Here is a 7,752-nt window from a genome sequence, read left to right as displayed (position 1 = left end):
GTAATGGAAACAACCTAAATGTCTCCCAGTGGATGAATGGATAAAGATGATGTGATGGATATATAATGGAATGGAATGTTATTCAGCCATAAAAAGGAAATCTTGCCATTTGTGACAGCATGGATGAGCGTGAAAGGTATTATGCTAAGTGAAATAAGCCAGACAAAGACAAGGGCTGCATGATTCCACTTACATGTGGAATCTAACATAATCAAATCATAGAAACAGACTATAAGGGTAGTTACCAGGGCTCAGGGAAGTCTATGTGGAAGAAATAGGGAAATGTTGGTCAAAGGGTATGAACTTTTAGTTATAAGATTAATAAGGTCTAGAAACCTAATATATACCATGGTGACTACAATAACTAATAATATATAATTGTAATTTGCTGAGAGTAAATCATAAGTATTCTCACCACAAAATAAAGGCAACCATGTGAGTTGATGGATATACATTATATATATATAACAGCTTGATTGTGGTAGTCATTTTACAATGTATCTCAAAACATCACAGTGTGCACCTTAAATACACACAATTTTTATTTGTCAATTATACCTCAAAAAAGCAGAAAAAAATTAAAGTATAAAATTAGTAAAACCAAAACCAAAACTGGGCCATCTGGATCTCGATCAGTCTCTGCTATTGGCCACTACATTGCACTGCTTCAAATCCTTTTAAGTTGCTGAACTGTAGTTCTCCAGAAATAATTGCTATTAAAGATGTTACACAGCCCTCAGTAAAACTTAAAGTTTAGCTCTGGACAGTGCCTTTTCCTGAATCTGGAACTAAAATACATTTATGCTAACAGGTTTGGGAGTGTATAGGGTACGATGAATAATTGCTTTGGGCAAAGGAATTTATCGGTTGTGAGAGAACAAGTTTGCTCAGTACTTTTGTGCTATAAATGGTGAGGATGCTTTAGAAGGGTGGCCCTAAGACCTTTAATCCCACCTCTTCATTTTATGAGCAGTGTCATTTATGCTCAGTAAGGGAAAGCAATTTGTCTTAAATTCACATGAGTATTTAATAATGAAGCCAGTACAAATCCAGGTCCATTCCTCATTTCACAAATTCTCCCTCTTCCATATTGGTTATTTTCATTTTACCTGTATTATCTGTATTTATTAGTTTAAAACACTTGAAAGTACTTATATAAATGTATCGATTTCATGTGGTTCAATCAGAGCTCATTTCAGTTTCCCTCTTTTCCTCCCAAGTAGAACAAGGAATATTATACATTTAAAAAGAAAACAAATCATTTTGTAAATATCTAAATCAATTACTCTTAACACTTTGTTAATGTTTAATTATACCAAGTCTATGTTTACCTCCACAAAAACTGGAAGTATCCTTTAATTTTGAGAATTATTCCAGGTTTTATGTATTATCTTTAATGAATTTATTAATCATTTATCAAAAGAAGAAACAGACGTCCATGTCCACAGAAACTCACAAAATCATGGGAGCCTCTCAGGGCTACCAACAGGAACAGAGAGTTTTTGTTTTAGTGAAATCAGAAGCCATTTCAAGCCTTGTAAGCAGAGAAATGACATGATCTGATTCATATCTTAAAATCACTTAGAACCCTATGCACAATGGATAAAAGCAGTATCTTGTAGGCATTGTAAGGATTTTATAAGTAATTAAGGCAAGTGATGATGTTATCATGAATTGACTTTTTGGCAATAAAGATGGAAAAATATGTGGACTAATTTCCTATGTGCTTTGGAGATAGAAGAAAGAATTTCCAAATGGAGTTAAAGTAGGGTAAGAAATAAATTTACTAAGCGTGACAACTAGATGTCTGGCTCATGCAATTGTATGGATAGTAAATATTATTACTAGTATTTGGGAATATTGGAAAGATTGAGGGTAGAATATTTTGCCCATGATAAGCTGAGATGTTGAGGTAACAATTGGCTGGATAGTCAGAGATCACTTTGAATGGCATCTGAGAAAAAGAAAACAAGGGTTGGGATATGATTGTGGGATCTCTTTTCTTGACTGAGTTCTATTTAATGTTTTTCACTTTCTTATTCCAATGAGTGCAAAGCATAAGAATTTAAATCAAGCCTGTATTTTTATAATTAATTAAAAATACATGAATAGCCTTTTATTCTGCTCCTCACCCGTGACTTTTTTTTTTCCTGTTCGCCCATGTAAATTCATGATTTTTTTAAAAAAGTAATTTTGGGGAAATTATATTCCCCAGCTTGTTCTTGAATAATAGTTCAGGGCAATTTGACTGTTGCTGGAACAGTTGGAATCTAGGAGTGAAAAATTCAGATCTGAGGTCTCAGTGTGCCCATTGTATAAAGCAGTAGAAGCATGTTTCTCCACCTGCAGTAGACAGCATTGATTAGGTTCTGCTACAGTAATACACCCTGAAATATCAGTGGCTTAAAAGAACAGAAGTTTATTTCTCACTTGGTAGGTCAGTTGTGTCTTAACAAAACTCCCAGGCAGCAGGAACCCAACGCTCCATCTACATCTATTTTATGAAAGCTTCCTGTCCACAAGTGCTGTCACCAGCACTTAGGCGTGAAAACATGCCTAAAATCCATTGTGGGCTCCTGTGAGTTTACCAATATGTGAAGAGCTATCATAGGGTTATAAATCAAATACTCAAAGATTTCAGAGCCTCAAAATATTGTTTTGGTTAAGGTGTCACTTAAATAATTGCTATTTAAAAAAATAGAGTATGTTCATATACAATCTTCTCTTGGTTTCAAATATATGGTGGTTTCAAATATACAACACAATGGTTCAACAATTACCCATATTATTAAACCATCCCCCACTCTAGTGTGGTTACTATCTGACACATAGTAAGATGCTACAGAATCATTGACTATATTTTCCATGCTGTACTACCATCCCTGTGACCAACTTATATTGTGATTATGAATTATTGTGCCCCTTTATCCCCTTCACCCTTCCCCTGCCACCCACCCAAACCCCACCCCTTGGTAACCACTAGTCTCTTATCTATGTCTGTGAGTCTACTGCTATTTTGTTCCTTCTCTTTTGTTTTGTTTTTTTATTCCACAAATAAGTGAAATCATTTGATGTTTGTAATTCTCTGCCTGGCTTATTTCACTGAGCATGATATCCTGTAGATCTATCCATGTTGTTGCAAATGGTGGGATTTCTTTTCTTTTTATGGCTCAATCATATTCCATTGTGTATATGTACCACATCTTCTTTATCCATTTATCTACTGATGGACACTTAGGTTGCTTTGATATCTTGCCTATTGCAAATAGTGCAGTGATAAAGGGGTGCATATGTCTGTTCAAATCAGGGACTTTTGTTTTTTTCATGTAAATTCCTAGAAATGGAATTACTGGGTCAACTGGTATTTCTATTTTTAGTTTTTCGAGGAACCTCCATATTGCTTTCCACAATGGTTCACCAATTTACATTTCCACCAACAGTGTAGGAGGGTTCCCATTTCTCCATATCCTCACCAGCATTTGTCATTTCTTGTCTTTTGGAGGGTGGCCATCCTAACTGGTGTGAGGTGACATCTCATGTGACTTTAAGTTGCATTTCTCTGATGATTAGCAATGTGGAGCATCTTTTCACATGCCTGTTGGCTATTTGTGTTTCTTCGTTGGAGAGGTTTTTGTTCAGGTCCTTGCCCATTTTTTAATCTGGTTATTTGCTTTTTTGGTGTTAAGGTATATGAGTTCTTTGTATATTTTGGATGTTAACCATTTTTCAGATGAGTCATTTATGAATATATTCTCCCATACTGTGGGATGCCTTTTTGTTCTACTGATGGTGTCCTTTGCTGTACAGAAGCTTTTTAGTTTGATGTAGTCCCACTCATTCATTATTGTTTTTGTTTCCCTTGCCCAATGGGATGTGTTCATGAAGAAGTTGCTCATGTTTATATTCAAGAGATGTTTGCCTATGTTTTCTTCTAAGAGTTTTATGGTTTCATGACTTACATTCAGTTCTTTGATCCATTTTGAGTTTACATTTTTCTGTGGAGTTAGACAATAACTCAGTTTCATTCTCTCACATGTAGCTGTCCAGTTTTGCCACTACCAGTTGTTGAAGAGGCTGTCATTTCCCCATTGTATATCCATGGCTCTTTTATCAGGTATTAATTGACCATATATGCATGGGTTTATATCTGGGCTCTCTATTCTGTTCCATTGATCTATGGCTCTGTTCTTGGGCCAGTACCAAACTATTTTGATTACTGTAGCTTTGTAGTAGAGCTTGAAGTTGGGGAGCATAATCCCCACAGCTTTGTTCTTCCTTCTGAGGATTGCTTTGGCTGTTCAGGGTCTTTTGTGGTTCCATACTATTTGTTCTAGTTTGTTGAAGGATGCTGTTTGTATGTTGATAGGGATTGCATTGAATCTGTAGATTGCTTTGGGTGGATGGCCATTTTGACAATATTAATTCTTCCTATCCATGAGCATGGGATAGATTTACATTTATTGTTTTTTTCTTCAATTTCTCTCATAAGTGTCTTGTAGTTTTCAGAGTATAGGTCTTTTACCTCCTTGATTAGATTTATTCCTAGATATTTTATTCTTTTTGATGCAATTATAAATGGAATTGTTTTCCTGATTTCTCTTTCTGCTACTTTGTTGTTAGTATATAGGAATGTGACAGATTTCTGTGTATTAATTTTGTATCCTACAACTTTGCTGAATTCAGTGATTAGGTCTAATAGTTTTTTGGTGGATTCTTTAGGGTTTTCTATGTACAATATCATGTCATCTGCAAATAGTGATAGTTTCATTTTCTCCTTACCTAACTGCTGTATTTTAAAAATAGAAATTGCAAATAATAAAATGACACAATTGTCCCTCAGATTAAATATTTTATATTTGTAAGTTTGTAGCTGATAGCTTGCCCAGACTCTCTATAGCAATGTAAGTTTCTGTGTATATGTTCATTCTCTGTTTCATTCTGTGTAAGTGACTGAGGGATGAATTCATCAAGAATATTTACAAAACCCAAAATAATTCACACATATAATAAATACTTTGTTTTCAGTTTTGCTGTAGGAAAGCTGGACTTGGTATGATTGAAACTTATCAAAGAATTAGTGTTGATTAGCTCATATGCATAGATGTTGACTTGTTTTCTTCTTGAACATATATTCCTATTTTCCCTGGGAAATGGAGAAAGAGGTGAGAATAGAGATTCTTCTTCTTGAGAAGTAGATTTTAGTGACATGATGGAGTTTGAGATCAATTGTAGATAAAGAGAAAAAAAGTTCAACATACTAAGAATTAGTAGATGAGTAGCTGTTTTAGCTTGATTGTGGTAGTCTTTATACTTCTGTATACATTAGTCAAACTTCATAGGATTATACATCTTAAAAAGGAGAAAATTTATTGTATATATGTTATATTTCAATAAACCTGACATAAAAAAACATGCTAGCCTGGCTATAAGGCACAGTTATCTCCATTCCATATGGACCTAACTGCATGGAGATTCATTTAATAGTGTATGTTAGACTTTTAGACTGGGATTTATTAGGCTTTTAGAAAATTTAAATTGTTCTATGAAATATATGCTCTTGAAAGAAGAAAAGTATTGAGAGGCCAACAGGGATTTTTGGTGGAAATAAAGAAAGGAGATGGAAAAATAGAGGAAAAAGCAGCAAGGATTTAATGACATCAGGTCCTTAAATTTGGCAACTTCTATTTCAGTAGCTCAACTACATTCCAGCTAGGGATGGACCCAAGCAGAATCTTGAGGGTAGCTTGCAGAGAGACCTCCAAAATAGTGCACTAAAAAGCTCAGAAAACAACTGAGTGAAAATCTGCAGGCTGACTCTGGGAAGGAGACAAAAGTGACTTGATGACTTACTCAGAGAATGACTTACCAAGAAGCGGCTGGAAGACATGTAGAAGGTATTGTTGGCCAATGAACTGGGGCAGATCGGTGGGATCCCTGTGTGTCACCTTCAGCTCGCTGCAAACAGTAGTTGCTCTTTCCTGAGAAGCCCCACAGCTGCTTACAACCAGAAGTTCAGTGCCATCGTGGGCTGAGAGCACTGCCTGAGTCCATCTTGGGAGATTTCCTTCATTGATCCAGGCACTCAGTATGTGGTGTGAGGCCCACATCATACAGTTTTGCATGACTAGCAGAAGAAACTCAAGTTCCTTTAATATATGGAACTGCTTAAGCTGAGAGAACTAATTCTAGTCCTTCCCCATTTTTCCTTTCCATCATCACCTCTCCATGTGTAATTGACCTTGGAGGAAAGCCTTAGGTAGGCCAGGTAGACAATTTATAAAAATTTCAACCATTACTCACTATGGTTCATTCACTACTTGTTCCCTTTCCCACTTGTGGAGGAGCAATAATAGGGCCCTGAGAGGTTCCTGCTCTGATATTTCTCATGCACTTTCAGAACCCCTCTGAAACCAAGAATGAGAGCAAGCAGTCCAGCTCTTTAGCCCCCAAACCCAGCCAGCATCATAGAAAAATTCTGGAAGCATGGAATCATATGGAGCAGAGACTGCAGAATGGTAGGTAGCTCTGACCTGTCTGCCAATGGTCAGAAATGATCCAAGGGAATTGTGTCCTAAGTAAGGTTGACTTAGCAAATCAAAATACAGAATACCCAGTCATGTGAACATGCTGCAGACTTATGTTCAATCAATATTCAGGGATAATTAGAATATGCATAGGCTTCCACTTCTATTTTTAGTTGGGATATAAATTTAGCTAAATTGACATAGGAAAACTCTTATACTGGTATAAACAGAGGGCTGGGTGGTACCGTGGATGACAGAAAGTGGGAATATAGAAACTGTTTATACTGTATGTGCACTTCTGGGTGTGCAGGCATTGTAGAGTAAACATTTTTTAATCCTCTATAAAAATAACTATGTACATATCCTATGACCTAGGTATCATAGATTTGGTGGTATATTGCAAAGAAATTTTCATGTAGATTTCAGGAAGATGGATATGAGAAGAATCTTCAAATCATTATAGTGCTGGGTTGGGATCCATTGGGATATTCATCTCTGGATCAGTGGTCAGATAAAACATGGTAAATGTGCGCTAAAGAAGATGTTGCAGCGGTCAGAGGCAGCAGAGTAGAGACTTAGGTAGGATACATATCATAGGGTGTTATAACAGAGCTGACTAAAAAAAGAGGAAAATGAAATCTATAACACATGGCATTTATGTAGTTAAAACATGTCTGTAAACATAAATATGCACTTCATAAGAACACAAATATAATAATAGGCAGTAAACAGAATGGTTGCCTTTGGTGGGGAGGAGAAGGCAAAGGCATCAGGTAGATATGAGAGAATTACTGAACTGTAATTCTTCACTGAATGCCCATCTTGCACCACAGAGGATATACTTATCACTATGAAATCCTACAAAATTGGCTGCCAATGAGTGAAATTTCCTTAACTTCAAGCTAAGATTCAGTTTTCTCACCTAAAATACCATATGTGAACCACCTTGGTAGAAAGGACAAACTTTTTTGGAGAACTTAATTTTTTCTTTCCTATCTCATTTCCAGCCTCTGATTTTGTAGATCTTTCAGATTTACCCAGACGTTCCCCAGTCTGGTTTCACATTGGAATCACCTTGGGACTGTTTCAAAAAGGGCCATGTGAGTGGGTCCACTCCAGGGACACTGGTTTTCATGCCTTATAAACTCCCCAGAAGATTCCACTAGGTAGTTGAAAAGTTTAGAACCAGTGTACAAACGTTTTCTATATAGGCTCTTTCTCTTTTTAC

Source organism: Manis javanica, unplaced genomic scaffold (assembly GCF_040802235.1).
Source record: "Manis javanica isolate MJ-LG unplaced genomic scaffold, MJ_LKY HiC_scaffold_25, whole genome shotgun sequence".
Lineage (NCBI taxonomy): Eukaryota > Metazoa > Chordata > Mammalia > Pholidota > Manidae > Manis > Manis javanica.
The sequence above is the reverse complement of the archived record's forward strand: the minus strand, read 5'-3'. Positions refer to the sequence as shown.